We start from the raw sequence: 14,791 nt of genomic DNA, 5'->3' as shown, positions 1-14,791 counted from the left end.
TTCCTGGTCCCTCGAAGGGATCGGGAGGAGATCGCAGGCCGCTGGAGGAAGTCGACTCGGGCGTTGAGGGAGGGAGGGGCGAAGTGATGGGCCTCGAGTAGGCAGCGGGGCCTGTCCCGCGAAGGAGCCCGTCATTGGAGGCGAGGGGAAAGTAGTTCCCGGAGGGTGTTGGAGGAGGCAGCGAGGGAGGCGGCGCGGGCGGAGGCGCACGCCGGCCGCGGTGCTGCGGCTCAGCTGATAATTGAAGGGAGCCGGGGAGCCGCCGCCGCCGCCAGCGCTGCCGCCGCCGTCGGGGGGTGGGGGAAGCGAGTGGAAGTTCCTGCCGCACCGCCGAGTCCGGACCGGAGACTTTGGGGCCAAACTAGGTAACCGAGGCGCAGTTGCGAGCGGCGGGGCCAGGCCTTGGGGGAGGGTGAGGTGCCGAGAGATTTGGGGGTGGGGGGTGGGATGACGGGGTTGAGGGGGGAGGAGCTGGAACAGAAAGTCCCAGGAAGCCCGGCGGTGTCAGTGCCGCTGCTCGGACCCCGCTCGGCCTGCTCCCGGCGCCGGCGGCGGGGCTGCGGAAGGACCGGCCCGAGGGCTGACTGGCAAGACGCTCGAGGGAGACCGTGGCCGGAGGGACACGGACCGAGCGCGAGCTGGGGGGGGTCGTCGGTGGTTCCCCCCCCCCCCTTCCAGTCCTCCGCCATGAGGAGGGCCGTTCCCGGAGCCGGGGTGAGGCGTGCGGGTGTTAGGGAGCCCCGAGGGGGTGGGGGAGCCGGAAGTGGGCTGTAGAGCTTGGAGGGCGTCTAGGAAGAGAGAAAGTGGGGGGCCGGAAGTGCAGGTGGTGAGTGTGAAGACGGCAAGGGTTCCCCGGAAATGGGATGGGGGCCCGGAAACCGGGAGAGGGGAGGCTCCTGGGCCTGGGACGGCCCGGAAATGGAAACTAGGGAGCAGCTCGAGTGACAACAGTTGTGGAAAGCGGGGGTCAGAGGAGGGAGAGGCCGGCGGGACTGGAGACCGCAGTAAGGGGTCGCCTGCCAAGGGGGACGGGTGCGGGCGGGCGAGGCCGCGGACGGAGCCCGCGTTTGGCAGTTGCGGCCGCGGGAAGTTGGGGCTGAGACGGGCACGGACCGGCGCGCGGGGGGGCACGGAAAGGGGCCGAGAAACTTGGCTGAGAGGGAGGCGCGGAGCATCCTTCTCGGGAGACGAGAGTGGGGAACGGGGGGGGCGGTCGAGGACTTGGGGCGGGAGCCGTGGGCCAATTGGTCACTCCAACCGTTATTGACATTCAAAGCGAGGCAGGCGACGAATTTATTTATACGTGGTTATATAAAACCTGTCCTAACGCTGGGCCGTGGAGTCCCGCCGCTCCCCGCCGCTCCCCTCCGCCGTGAGTGGGTTTCTGCTTCAGAGACAAGTTATGGGGAGAAGGTTGGAAAACCTCAAATCCCGTCTTCCGTGTCGCTCCCTGCTTCAGAAGAAGAGAAAGCCTGCGTTTTTTATTTTTTTTTAGAGGGAGAAATTAATGAAGGGTTTTAAAACCCGCAAACCGGGGGGAGAAGAACTTAGACACTGAAACTCCTGCTGGGGGCCTGGAGGGAGTCGGTGGCCCCGGTGGGGTGCGCGGAGCGCGGAAGGGACGGGCTTGTTCCTGTGTCTGGGGAGGGGGGGGGAGGGGGAGGGGAGGGGAGGGGAGGGTTGGCTTCGGCGTGGTGCCCGGCGGTGGGGTTGCTTAATTGCTTCGTTAGTTAATTGGCGGGGGTGGGACGGACGGTGTCAGTGTGTAAACGTCCGTGCGTGCGTGGGGGGCGGCGTCTGATGGCAGTGCCATCGGGCCTGAGGGGACCGGCCGCTGCCCCCCTGCTGTCTCCCTTCCTCGCCGGCCTTCCCCGACGTTGCCTCGGCGGCCGGATCACCCGATCCCCGGGCTTCGCTGCGTTGGGTAGGCCCCTTAGTAGCGTGTGTAGTAACTTTCTAGTCCTTTCCAGTTTCTTGGAGATGGTTCTGGCCTTCCTTTTTTTTTTTTTTTTTTTTTAAGACCTGGAAAGTGGAGGCTCAGAATCTCCTCTCTAAACACACAAAACAAAACAAAAATATATACGGGGTAGAAAGTTGAAAGAGCTATTGAGTGGGGTAAAAACCCGAGGCTCAGAACAAAGGTCCTAGTTGTTAAGAGAAGAAGGCAAGAGGCCTGTATATGAGGCCTGTGTGTCGCATTTCCCCGGGGTGGGGGGCTGGGGAAGGGGCCCTGTTAGGTCTGGGGAGTGGGATTATCCGGGGTTCACGGACAGTAAATTGCAGCGGGTGTTCATGAGGCCTCTTCTCATATTTACATCATGCAGAGAACTTAATATTAAGTGAATTGTAAACACAGTTTCTTAAGTCTTTTTGCAAGTCCCTGCCCCGTGTTCAGCCCCAGGAATATTGAATTAATGTGGCTTTTGTATCATCTTTGTGAGGTTGTTTGGAGAGTTTTTATTCCATTTATTTTAGGCTTTAGAGAGCACATTAACATGATTGGGGTTTGTGGCCTTTGTCCACAACTGCCTTTCTTTGAATGTGCCAATATCCGTAAGAATTGAAGAACTGTAATTAAGATGATCATTTTTTCCATTTGCTCCCCAGTTTTTCAGGAGTTTGGGTGGTTTCTCAGTCTGCTCAGCTGACATTCACTATTTAGTTTGTGTTCATGAACAGACTTTTTGTTTTAGTTTTGCATTTTCTAAAAGTTTTAGAACACTTTTGGCAGTTAAAGAGTTCCAGAGGGTGCTAAACTAAAATAATGGTATTTAAAAAATGAAGAGGGTTCTAGGCCAGGGTAAAAAATCAATGATTTGTAGCAAAGTAAATCTGAAGTAATGTTTATTTGTCCTTTCTGACTTTTAAGATTATTGGACTTCTGTTATCTAGATAAGGTTTTATGTTCCCGTTTTAAAGACATCATCCTAGCAAAGAAGCACACACTGGCTCGGGAATTCATACCCTGACAGTAAGTGCCTGTTGTTGACCTTGAGCTGTTCACTCTCCTTATCAGGTCCCCAGTTATTTTATCTGTAAAATGGGGGCGGATAATCACTACATTTTACCTCGCTGGGTGGTTGTGAGACCCAGTGACTATAATGGCTCAGAACAACTACAAACTGCTAAGTAAGTGTGAGACACTAGATTCAGAAAATGACAGAGGTTACTTTGAAGTCATTAATAAAAGATAATAGTTTCTTATCATTAGTGGTGATGGGGGAGGTTGTTGGTAGTTTGAAGGTAGGAAGTTACAGTGCTTTATAATTTGAAATTGCTGCTAAATTGGTAGGGGAGTTTGGGCCCAATTTTTATTTATTAAAATTATTTTTATTTTTTATCACCATGCTAGGTAATTTTTCACCATACAGCTTACTGAATAAATTTGTTAATCCTTTTTAGAGAAATAGTAAACGAATTTCTTTACATTTTTATTATTATTTTGTTTATGAGTTTATTTATTTTTTTGCTTAACCCCTTCACGTTTTTACCCAGCCCCCCAAACCCCCTCATGTCTGACAGCTGTCAGCCTGTTCTCTGTATCTTTGAGTCTTTCTATTTTGTTAGTTTATTTTGTTTGTTAGAGTCCACATACTTAAGAGGTGAAACCGTATTTTACAATGCTTGTCTTTCTCTGACTGGCTTCTTTCACTTAGCATAGCACTCTCCAGGTCAGTTCACGTTGGTGCAGAAGGTAAGGTTTTGTTGTTTTTTTTAAGGCCAAATACACCACAGCTGTTTTATCCACTCAACTGCTGATGGGCACTTGGGCTGCTTCCACACCTTGGTGATTGTAAATAACGCTGCAATGAACATAGGGGTGCTTATGTGCTTTTGAGTTAGTATTGGGGTTTCTCCGTATATATTCCCGTAAGTGGATCCGCTGGTTCATGGGCAGCCCCATTTTTGACTTTATGAGGAAACTGCACACTGCTTTCCACAGTGGCTGCCCCGGTCTGCAGTCCCACCAAGTGCACAGGGGTTCCCTTTTCTCTGCATCCTGGCCAACCCCGGTGTTTTTTTACATTGTTAGAATTGACAGAATATGTGCCTGTCCTTGGTATGTGGCTCTTATGAAACTGACTACAATTAAGCAACATTTTAATTTTTTAGTAGAATCTAGGGAGGTTTTCTATTTTTGTTTTAAGTGGAGGGGTGGGTATCTTTTTGAGCAAACGGGATAACAATTGCCCTTTTATTTTTCCCTGTTTGCTGAGGTAATTTGATGGACTTAAGTTGGAAGAGTAACCTGCTTGTTGCTTCTTGTCCTCACTCTAGTTCTTGGCTACTGCCAGCCTGACCTGCAGTTTTCCCTCATTTGGATCACTTTATTTCGACTCTCCTCTTCAAATCATTTCCTTAAAACTTCCTTTCATTTCTTTTTGGGGTTACAGTGCTAAATTTGTAGACATGTGGTGGTGCTTTTTCCGTGGCTGGATTATAGGCTTCTTGGGGGCACAATTTAATATCACTGTGTTTAGCATGAAGGGGCAGTCATAAACCCGATTGAAAATAACAGTTATTTTCGTTTCCACTCGAAACCAATAATGTCAGCCTGGTCTTGCCTACGACGCAGCCAGTCTTCTCCTTGGAAAGGGTGTTGGGCCCAGCAGGTCCTCAGCTGCTGTTTGGTTTAGTGCTCACAGGCGCTTCACGTCTTCCCGGCTCCGGCGGCGGCAGAGTGCGTAGGTAGGGCGCTGGAACAAGAACTTGGTGGGTCTTACACAATAAATAGGATTTCTAGGTTGTTCTGTAAACTTGGTGTTTGTTCTTAACGTATAATGGCTTTAGGTTTGTGTATTTTTTTATAGTGCCTGCGTATAGTTCAAATAGTTAGGTCGCAGATTTCTCGAAGGTATAAACCAACCCCTAGCGATTGTTCTTTACAATCTCTACCTTGTCTGCTAGGTTACTCTGTTTATATTGGGTAGTTTGCTGCTGAATCAGTCTCTTGGTTTTTATTTTAAGTAAAATTTAACTTGGCTAATGTCCTGGATTTTTAAAAATACAGTTCCCTTGTACCCCTGAAACTTAGATAATGTTATTAACCGATATTACCTCAATAAACTGAATTTTAAAATGTAGTTCTTTAATTAAATCTAATATAATTTATTGATAGTTTCACGTTATTGGCAAAAGAAGTTGTTTCCTTAATTTCCATAGTGGCTCAGTGTATCTCTGAGGCTTTTAAAATTTTGGTTGTGGTTTTTGTAGTTACATTAAACTGGATTGGCTAGAAATGAAAAGAACTTGTCTGTTACTCAGACTTAACCTGTTTTGCCTTCAGTGTGCAGAAGCTGTTGGTCATAGTCAGTTTTGTAATTATGCTTGATTTAAAATATTTTAGTGGCCTAGAATAAAAAAGCTGCCTGCTACTCTGTGCTCTTTCTTTATTCAGTGAACAGCACTGTTCCCGTGAGTATCTGATGTGAAGGTGAAAGACTTGGATTCCAGTCCTGGCAGTTCCTTTTCTGTCTTTGAGTTCTTGGACGAATAATTAACCTTTGTGAGTTTCAAGTGCCTAGTCTGAAAAATGTGGTTTATTGCCACCTAACCTAGAGTTAATTGTCATTTATATGCTAAACACTGTATTTAGGAAATTAGGCTACAAAGATGGATTGAAACACAGGGTCCTCTCTCCACTGGTTCATTGCAGCTTTGACCATCCAGCCCCTCCTTTGGTAACACCCTTCCACCCGGAACATATTTCTGTTATATTAATGTAGGTATTCTACTTGAAGATATTTTGAGTACAAAATAGTATTCCGTAGCTGGTTATGAATTCCTTGAAGTGCCTGAGCCATAACAAAAACTCTTTAAATGATTATTGAAGGAATAAGCATTTTGAGAATAAAATGATACTGTAAGTGAAAATATTTTGTAATGATTTAGTGTCCTCTGTTTTGATAAACATTTAGGATTATTGTTACTGCTAAAAAGTTTTGGGGAGTTTTCTTTTTAATCTACTGGTATATATTTTAGATACTATAGGTTGCTTTAATCATACAAAAAATTAGGGCAAGCCATTTTACAGTCTTTAATTGTCCATTGTTTACATATAATAGCTGATAATTTAAATGTGACATTGAGGACCTAAACATGTTTTGATGCAGTGTGCATATATATTAAATAGAAGATTGAGTTTTCTACATCATTTTAATTTATTCTCTTTGTTTTTTATTTATTTTTATAAATGTGGTGTTATTTCCCATACAGGATTTTGAAGGCTCTCTGTAAGCTGAAGTGTCTCTCAGTAAGCCTTCAAGACTTGAAATTACAGCATTTCAATGTGTATTTTAATCAACGTGTTGGCTGTCATAACAAATTGAGTTCTACCCCGACTTCAAAACTCTTACTTATTCCACCTGTGGGCAGCATGCTGCATAAATAGACATACCTTGTGCTGTCTTCTTAAGGTCAGATTAACTCATTGTGAAGTCCTTCTGGTAAACATGTGTGATGCCCTGGAAACGCAAAGTGAGTTTTTACAGAGAGCCCAACTGAAGTTCACTGTTGACTTGTAATTTCAGCTGCTTTGTGTCCTCAGAGAGCAGGTTCATGGAGATAATGTGAAGGGCCTTCCAGCCCTCTTTTTACGGTTCTTGGAAACTAAGTGCTTGCAGTTAGTCGCCTTTTAAAAGCAGATACACGAAAACGCCACGACTTCTGCTGTGGCCCGAGTACTTGGTAACCCTGCCTGTGTTGCACCTTGGCTGCATGTAGTCAGGTTCAGCTGCTTGTTCCTCTCTGAGACATGTGGGAACTTCAGTACGCCCGGCTTTGATTATTTACCTGGCATGGTACCCCCCACAATCTTACATTTCTTTAACACTGCATATGCTCACTGTCTTCTGGTAACTTCCGTATAAACATTTTACTCTTTGCTCTTCTCCCCTCTGCTCTCTTCCGTGGCTTTTTTAAGTTTGTGTCATTTATGGCGTTCACAGTCTGTCTTATGCAATTAGCTGTTTACATCTTCTTTACTAGATCTTTGGCTTCTTGGGGGTGGAGGTCTCATTCTTTCCCCACAGTGGCCGGCCCACGGCTCCCAACATAACGCAGTGTACATAAGTGGTAGACTCTATTTTGGTGACACATTGAGAAACTATATTGTGAACTAATATTAGCATCATATGCCATAGTTCACTGTCAGCCTGCTTACTTTACATTTTTAGGGTTTGGGAGCTGAGTGTAGGATCCTAGTTTATAAATTTCTCTTAACTTGGCGCATTAAAATCAGCAACTTACAGGATTGTTAAGGCACTAGATTATTTTAGTACCTTGGTTACCTCAGGTTTAGCATTTTGGGCTTAGGTTTATTAGTAGATGAAAGTTTATCTACCTGTCCATGTTAGTGCTCACTGTGAACCAGGACTGTGCTGGGAGGGGTACAGAAGGGACTTAGGTAGAGTCTTATCCTCTGAGTTCTGTTAATGTGTCATTTAGTTGATAACCACTAATCTTGTCTAACTTACTGGATAACTCTGTATAGTATAGTGTGTAGTATAGAAATATTCTGTAGGTTTCCTGCATTTAGAAAACCTGACAATGAGAATCTAAGAAAACAGATGAATTAGGGTGTGATTTTTGACTTTACTGAATTGTTGGAAGTGCCTTCATTATCCAAATACTTCACCAGCAACTCAAGTGTGCATTTCCGGTTCCATGCAAGGTCTCCTTTCTTGGAGAGTGCTGAGGAGAAATAAGAGATTTACAGAATGAGATCTCTTATGTTGAAATGGACTTTATTGCAGATGAATTCAAACGATGATAACGTATAACAGAAGTAAAAAGTAGAGATTTATACGGTGGGTACTCAGAAGTGTAGAGAGAGGTTTCATCCTGGGTCGAAGATGCGGAGGAGGACTTCATGGGGAGAGGAGGGAGTTGCACTGGCCCTGATTCTTTGGGTAGGTACAGAAGAACAGGGAGCTTAAAGGTCCGGGTAGTCCTGGTTGAGGGCCTAAGGCTGAGATAAGCTGACTCTCAGCAGTAGGCGGTCCCCATCGCTGAAATAACAGGAAATTTGGGCCGAGATGATTGAGGTTCTTAAATGGGAGATGAAGAAATTAGACTTAGCAGATTTAACAGATAGGTGTTAAATTTATTGTTAATCCCTGAATCAGCAAAGACAACAGGATTAAGGTAGAGAAGTATTTAATTTGTAAATGAACTGAAAAGAAAAACAGAAGTGCTTTTAGATCTCATGTCTGTATGAAATTGCTTCCCTTTTTGTACTGCAGGTAAGGGTTTTTGTGGTAAGTTTTAGGGCCTGTAGGAGCAGTGGAGGTAAGACTTGTTCAGTTTCCCTGTGTTACAGTTAAACTTTAACTGGTTTTGTTCACTAAGCGCGGAGCTGGGTAAGTGTCTAATGAGTCCCACTACTCCTTGGGTCAGTCACAGACTCCTTCTTTAGGAGAAGCTAGCAATCATTTTCTCTTAACATATTCAACTCTTAATTCAGAGATGTTTTTTTCTTAAATTCAGGGTAGTGTTTGAGAATTAATGTGATTTTTTGTGAGTTACACAGTAATTTGTTAGTCTTATAGGAAGAAGTCTTGCTTAGCAAAAGTGAGTTGTTGTTTAAGTGTTTACATACTTTTTTATTTTACTTTTTAAATATTTTTATGCAATTAGAGTTGTCCCAGTTTTTCCCCCTTTGCCCGTCTCCACTGGTACCCACATTCTCTTTGGCAGTCCCCCACCCTTAGTTCATGTCCATGGGTCGTGCATATAAGCTCTTTGGCTTCTCCATTTCCTGTACTATTCTTAACTTCCCCCTATTTTGTACCTAGCAATTACGCTTCTTAGTCCCTGCACCATTTCCCCATTTCTCCCCCTCCCCCTCCCAGCTGATAACCCTCCAAATGATCCCCACACCTATGATTCTGTTCCTGTTCAGTTGTTTGCTTAGTTTGTTTTTGTTTTTATTTTTTGGATTCAGTTGTTGATAGTTGTGAGTTTATTGTCATTTTACTGTTCGTAGTTTTAAAAAAAAATACTCATTTATTTTTACAGAGAGAGGGAGGGAGAGAGACATAAATGTGTGGTTGCCTCTCACACGCCCCCAACTGGGGACCTGGCCAGAACCCAGGCATGTGCCCTGACTGGGAATTGAACCAGTGACCCTTGGTTCGCAGGCCGGTGCTCAATCCAGTGAGCCGAGCCACACCAGCCAGGGCTACTGTTCATAGTTTTCATCTTTTTCTTAAATGCGTCCCTTTAACATTTCATATAATAATGGCTTGGTGATGATGAACTCCTTCAGCTTTACCTTGTCTGGGAAGCACTTTATCTGCCCTTTTATTCTAAATGATAGCGTTGCTGGATAGAGTAATCTTGGTTGTAGGTCTCTGCTTTTCATCACATGGATACTGCTTGCCAGTCCCTTCTTGCCTGCAAAGTTTCTTTTTAGAAATCAGCTGAGAGTCTTATAGGCACCCCTTTGTAGGTACCTCTCTGTTTTTTTCTTGGTGCTTTTAAGATTCTCTCTTTATCTTGAACCTTTGGCATTTTAATTATGATGTGTCTTGGTGTGGTCCTCTGTGGGTCTAGCTTATTTGGAACTCTCTGTGATTCCTGGACTTGTATGTCTATTTCCTTCACCAAATTAGGGAAGTTTTCTTTCATTATTTTTTCACTTAAGTTTTCAATTTCTTGCTCTTCCTTTTCTCCTTCCAGCACCCTTATGATTCAAATGTTGGTATGTTTGTAGTTGTCCTGGAGGCTTCTTAGCCTGTCCTTGTTTTCTGGGTTCTTTTTTCTTCTTCTTGTTCTGATTGAATGTTTTTTCTTCCTTATGTTCCAAATCATTGATCTGGCTCTCGGCTTCATCCACTCCACTGTTGGTTACCTGTAAATCTTTATTTCACTTAGTGTAACCTTAATTTCTGTCTGGCCTTTTTCATGCTGCTGAACCAGTCTTTTGAACTCTGCTTCTGATAGATTACTTGTCACTATGTTGTTTTAATTATTTTCTGGAGTTTTGGTCGTTTTCTTCATTTTGGCCATATTTCTTTGTGTCCTAGTTTTGGCAGCCTCCCTGTGTTTGTTTCTATTTATTAGGTAGAGCTGCTCTGACTCCCTGTCTTAGTAGCGTGCCCTGTTATAGAAGATGCACGGGTAAGTTGGATTGGGTGGAGCCTTAGGTAATCACCAGGGCAGGGCACCCTGTGTGAACCAGGTTGATGGAGTCTCAGATATGGTGTGGCTACTCTGTGGCTCTGAGGGAGGGCTCAGAAAGGGAACAATGCCGTGCCTGGCTTCTGGAGTGTTGTCTGGGTGGAAGCTTCCTCTAGCACTTGCCCTGATGCCAGACACTTCTGTTTCTCCCCGTATGCCACTGGTGCCCTTCCGGCTGCTGCCCCCATGCTGGATCCCAGAGGGAGTGTGTCTGCCTAAGTCCTAAGTTCACTGTGGACCCTTCACGAGGCAATGCCTGTGAGTCCCACAGTTCTTCTGCCACCTGAACCACCCCTGTTTTTTATAGTCAGAGGTTATGGGGACTTACTTTCCTGGTGCCGGAACACTGGGCTGGGTGGTCTAGTGTGGGGCTGGGATCCCTCACTCCCAGCAGTCAGCATCTCCACGTCTCCACCGCTCCTACATGCCTGGATGAATGTGGCTCCTTTATTCCCTTTGTTGTTGGGTTTCCATACAGCTCGATTTTCTGACGCTTCTGGATGATAGTTGTTTTTTAGTTTAGTTGTAATTTTTCCTGTGGTTGTGCAAGGTGTTTACCTACGCCTCCATCTTGACCAGAAGTCTTAAGTGTTTACGTACTTTTAGAAAGTGCAGGTTAATATTACCCAATTTAATTAAGTTAAATATTTTAATTTGGTTGATGTCATAGTAGATGGTTATCCCTTTTACTTTTATAAAAGTATGTACAAAAGCACTTTAAAAATGGGAAATGAGGTTGTATGATGGCTGAAGGGAAAATAAAAAGAACCACATTTTATTCAGGGGTCTAGTAACCATAGTATTTACCTTTCTTCAGTAGCTTTTGTTCCTAGTGTGTTCTTGTCGACTGTGCTAACTGCAGTTTTAATTAATCTTGTTCTTATGTGGAGATAGCACAGATGCTAGGTGTTAATGCAAGTTTATGATGTCAATACCTTTGAAGGTTGTATAGTCCCAAAATGTGTGGGGTTTTGTGGACTTCAGAATAAAAACGTCTGTGAAGACTGTGTATTTTACTGCTAGGACAGCAAGAGTGCCTGGTTTTCCGCAGGACAGTTAGGCAGCTTCCGATTTCTTTGCCTTTATGAGGCAGATATTTGTTTCTTACCCACCTAGGAAAAACTACTTAGTCTCCAGAGAAAATGTGACCTCTCCACCCCGTTCCCAGATCCAAGAGCATTTGTGCCCTTCTCCCAGTAGATGGCAACAATTGGTCTGAACTCGGAGAAGATTCAGTAGTTCCTAACTTTGTGATCAGACCTGTTTGCTAAAGATTTCTCAACTGCCATTAGGAACTTTTCGTGCTGGTTTCCACAATTTGGCCTCAAAATACTTTCCTTAGAAAACTTGATGGTTGTTGCAGAGTTTGTCTTTTTTATCCTACCCTTTACCATGTCCTTTGAAAAGTTTTGCCCTTCCAGTTGCTACTGTGAGGTAAGACTTGGGGAATTTCAGCCTTCGGTGCGGTGCAGTGTAAGATAATCTGCTCCGGCCTCTTCTGGCCATCTAGTATTACTTTTCAGCTGCCTGTGTATTAGGCCGTGCCATTTTCCCCAGGTATCTTCTTCTTGCACAGACTAAGTACCGCTGAGAGGAGTTACTGAAGAGATAATAGGCCATCATTTGGCATCTCCATTGTAGCACCTGCTTTAAATGATGCTTAATTTCTATTTCTTGGATTGGCGAAGGAGTCGGTAAACTAACTGCTAAAACAGCAGCATTTCTCTCGTGGGGTGGGTCTTCTCCTTCGTTCCTGTTTACTTACATTAAGCGTTTTAATGCTGTGCTTCTTGTTACTGAAAAAATTAATTCACAATTGCACAATTAACTTTTGAGAGTTTACTTAGAGAAACTTAAAACTTTTTCAGGATGCCTGCTGAGTTTATTTAAATTTTTAATTTGGTGGTAAAGGATTTGGGAAGTTTCCATATAACTAAGAGAGTTTTAAAGTTAGGAATGGCTTAATCTATACTTCTAAGGAATGTAAAGTCAAGAACTTACTAAAACAATAGTTCTGAAAATTCTGCAATTCTGTTTTAAGGGCTAGTATTATAATCCTGGTGAAGAAATAATTTTTTTTTTTCAGCCACTGCTTGCTGCATTTTTCTCCTAAAGAGGTTGCTTGAATTGCATTACCAGTACTCATAAACCTAGGAAAACAATATTTGAGACATCTCTGCTCTTACTGAAGTTAGTCTGAAGTTAGTAATGGAGATAGAATTAATGTATGAACAATAAGCGAATGGCATGTATTATTGTAAATACAAGAACACTATTTCAAGTTCTAGTTCTATATTTGGGATTATGAAATATATAAGGTGTGAGTTTATAGTCTCATAGGGAGGGTGGTAAACCTGAGAACAAAAGTGACCATAAAAACTATTAAACTGAGTTCTGAGACATCAGTCAGCTGTCTCATCAGGTGACTAGCTGTTTGCAATAGAGAATAGTAAGAATGTTATCAAGGTATTTCTCAGAATAGTAGTAGTATCTGCATCCATGTATACTTGGCTACGTTGAATTCCTTAATTCCTTGTTACCTTTCTGATGTGTTTTCCTGTAAATGCATTTAATATACTCTTAATAGTGATCTAGATCGTCCATTGGTAGGAAAGATTTATGGGATTAGAATACTAAGGAAAGGCTTTATAAATAATAACAACAGCCACTAATCTCTTGAACTTTCCCTGGCTGCGTGGTACTTTATACTGGTTAGCAGTCTCCAGGGGGCAGGAATGGGAGCTGGGTGGGATGGGGATGGATAACGAGCTAGATCTAGACAGGGTGTCATGAGGGTGGATGGGAGTTGTCAGAAGAGGCTTGTTCTTTCAGAGGCAGAGGATAGTTAAATGTACTGAGTGTGTTTTGCATTCTGCGTATTTTCTATGGTTTAAAAATTTTTTTTTACCCCATGTCTTTACGTAGGAGAATTATCATATTCTTCCTGTGCTTTGAGTATCCCTGGATTATTCATAAACTCAATTGGAGTAATAGGAAAAATGTGAGTACAGTGGAAAATAAGACAGAAGTAACCCCATTAGTATCAGTGCATATGTTTACTGGAACATTGTATTCCTCTTTACAGTGGGCATTTTTCATCCTATAACCTTATTTTTCATGGAAAAATTTGGTTTTCCGTGGCTATACACATTTACAGATTTTGAAGGCAGTATCACATAGAAAGAATATGGGCTTTGATAGCCAGACCTGTGCATTCAAACAAGCTCCTCCATATTTTAGCCATGTGGTCCTGGGCAATTCATTCAGACTGAGGCTTAGTTTACTTGGGTATGAAATGGGTGCTGTTAGGATCTTGTATAAATAGTATGTACTTGGTAGATGGTAGCTGTTGCTATTTTTTATTTATTTTGATGAAAATGTGTATTAATTTGAATAGTTTAGAGGCAGGTTTGCGCAACATCATCCTTGAAAATGGGTCAGCAAACTTTTTGCTGGATGCCAGAGAGTAAATATTTTTGTCTTTTCAGGTTATGCAATCCCTGTCATAACTTACTCTGCTCTTACGGGGCGAAAGCAGCCGTGGGTTATGTTCTAATGTGACTTTACAGCAGGAAGTGGTGGGCCGGGGGTCCTCTTGGGTTGTAGTTTGCCAGCCTCTTCTCTAGGACATTGCTTGCTGCCTTTACTTGTTTCAGAGGAATTTGAAGTGCTTTTTTGTGTTTTAAAGATAATGTGATGGTATCTGTATGATAAAGGAGTTTAGTGTAAGGCATGGGTCAAGAGCTATGACTGGAATTCAGCCTCAAATCGTGGCTCTAAGGCTTATCTCTGTGACCTCGGGGATTTTGGCGTCAGTTTCCCCATTTGTAAAGTGCTAGTAATAATAGTACCGATATGCTGGGTTTGTTGTGAGGATTAAATTAATGTGTAAAACTTTCAGAGCAGTGCCCGGTACAGGATAAGTGCTCAGTGTTTTATCTGTTGTTAGCAACCATTCTTTTTGAGGGGAGCGTTTTTATTTTCCTTTCTTTTATTGATAGCTTATCCAGAAAAAACAGGTTTGAGACAATGCATTTCTCTGATACCATCTTGGAATTATTTGAGTGGTGGTGATTTAGAATTGAAAAGAGATTATTTGAGAGTGTATTGGTGGACTCTGCAGCAAGATGGCCTAGGTGTTTGACCATGGGCAGCTTACTAAGTGTGTAAATTATAGAAAATACAGACTTAACAGGATTCCTTTGAGTTTTTAGTGAGAGAGTGAAATCTTAGTATAGTAGTTCACAGTTAAGTGATCAAATAGTAGTTGCTATTATTTTTTTTTTAATTAGAATAATGGCTCTTAGAAGGAGTTTAATAATAGCTTTTATCCTGATAATTCTTTTATTTATTTTTTTAATTAAAAAAATTTTCTTAAAGATTTTATTTATGTATTTTTAGAGAGAAGGGAAGGGAAGGAGAGAAACATAAATGTGTGGTTGCCTCTCACATGCCCCCAATTAGGGACTTGTCCTGCAACCCAGAATGTGTCCTGACTGGGAATCGAACCAGTGACCCTTTGGTTCTCAGGCTGGTGCTCAATCCAGTGAGCCACACCGGCCTGGGTGATAATTCTTGTAAATGACTTATTGATATAAATGTGTAAAAT

The 14,791-nt window shown here is 43.1% G+C and overlaps 1 protein-coding gene across 1 annotated transcript in view; it reads left to right on the top strand.

Annotated features, from left to right (window-relative positions):
• The first annotated feature begins 238 nt into the window (after positions 1–238).
• Positions 239–14,791, top strand: part of TRIP12 (thyroid hormone receptor interactor 12) — a 125,042-nt gene continuing 110,489 nt past the window's right edge. Inside the window, exon 1 of the mRNA XM_090284905.1 lies at positions 239–365. The gene's annotated coding sequence lies outside the window, so the exon portion shown is untranslated. The remainder of the gene's footprint in view (positions 366–14,791) is intronic.

The sequence above is a fragment of the Furipterus horrens genome, unplaced genomic scaffold (genome assembly GCF_987537825.1).
Source record: "Furipterus horrens unplaced genomic scaffold, mFurHor1.1.pri manual_scaffold_1, whole genome shotgun sequence".
Taxonomy (NCBI): domain Eukaryota; kingdom Metazoa; phylum Chordata; class Mammalia; order Chiroptera; family Furipteridae; genus Furipterus; species Furipterus horrens.
The sequence above is the reverse complement of the archived record's forward strand: the minus strand, read 5'-3'. Positions and strand labels throughout refer to the sequence as shown.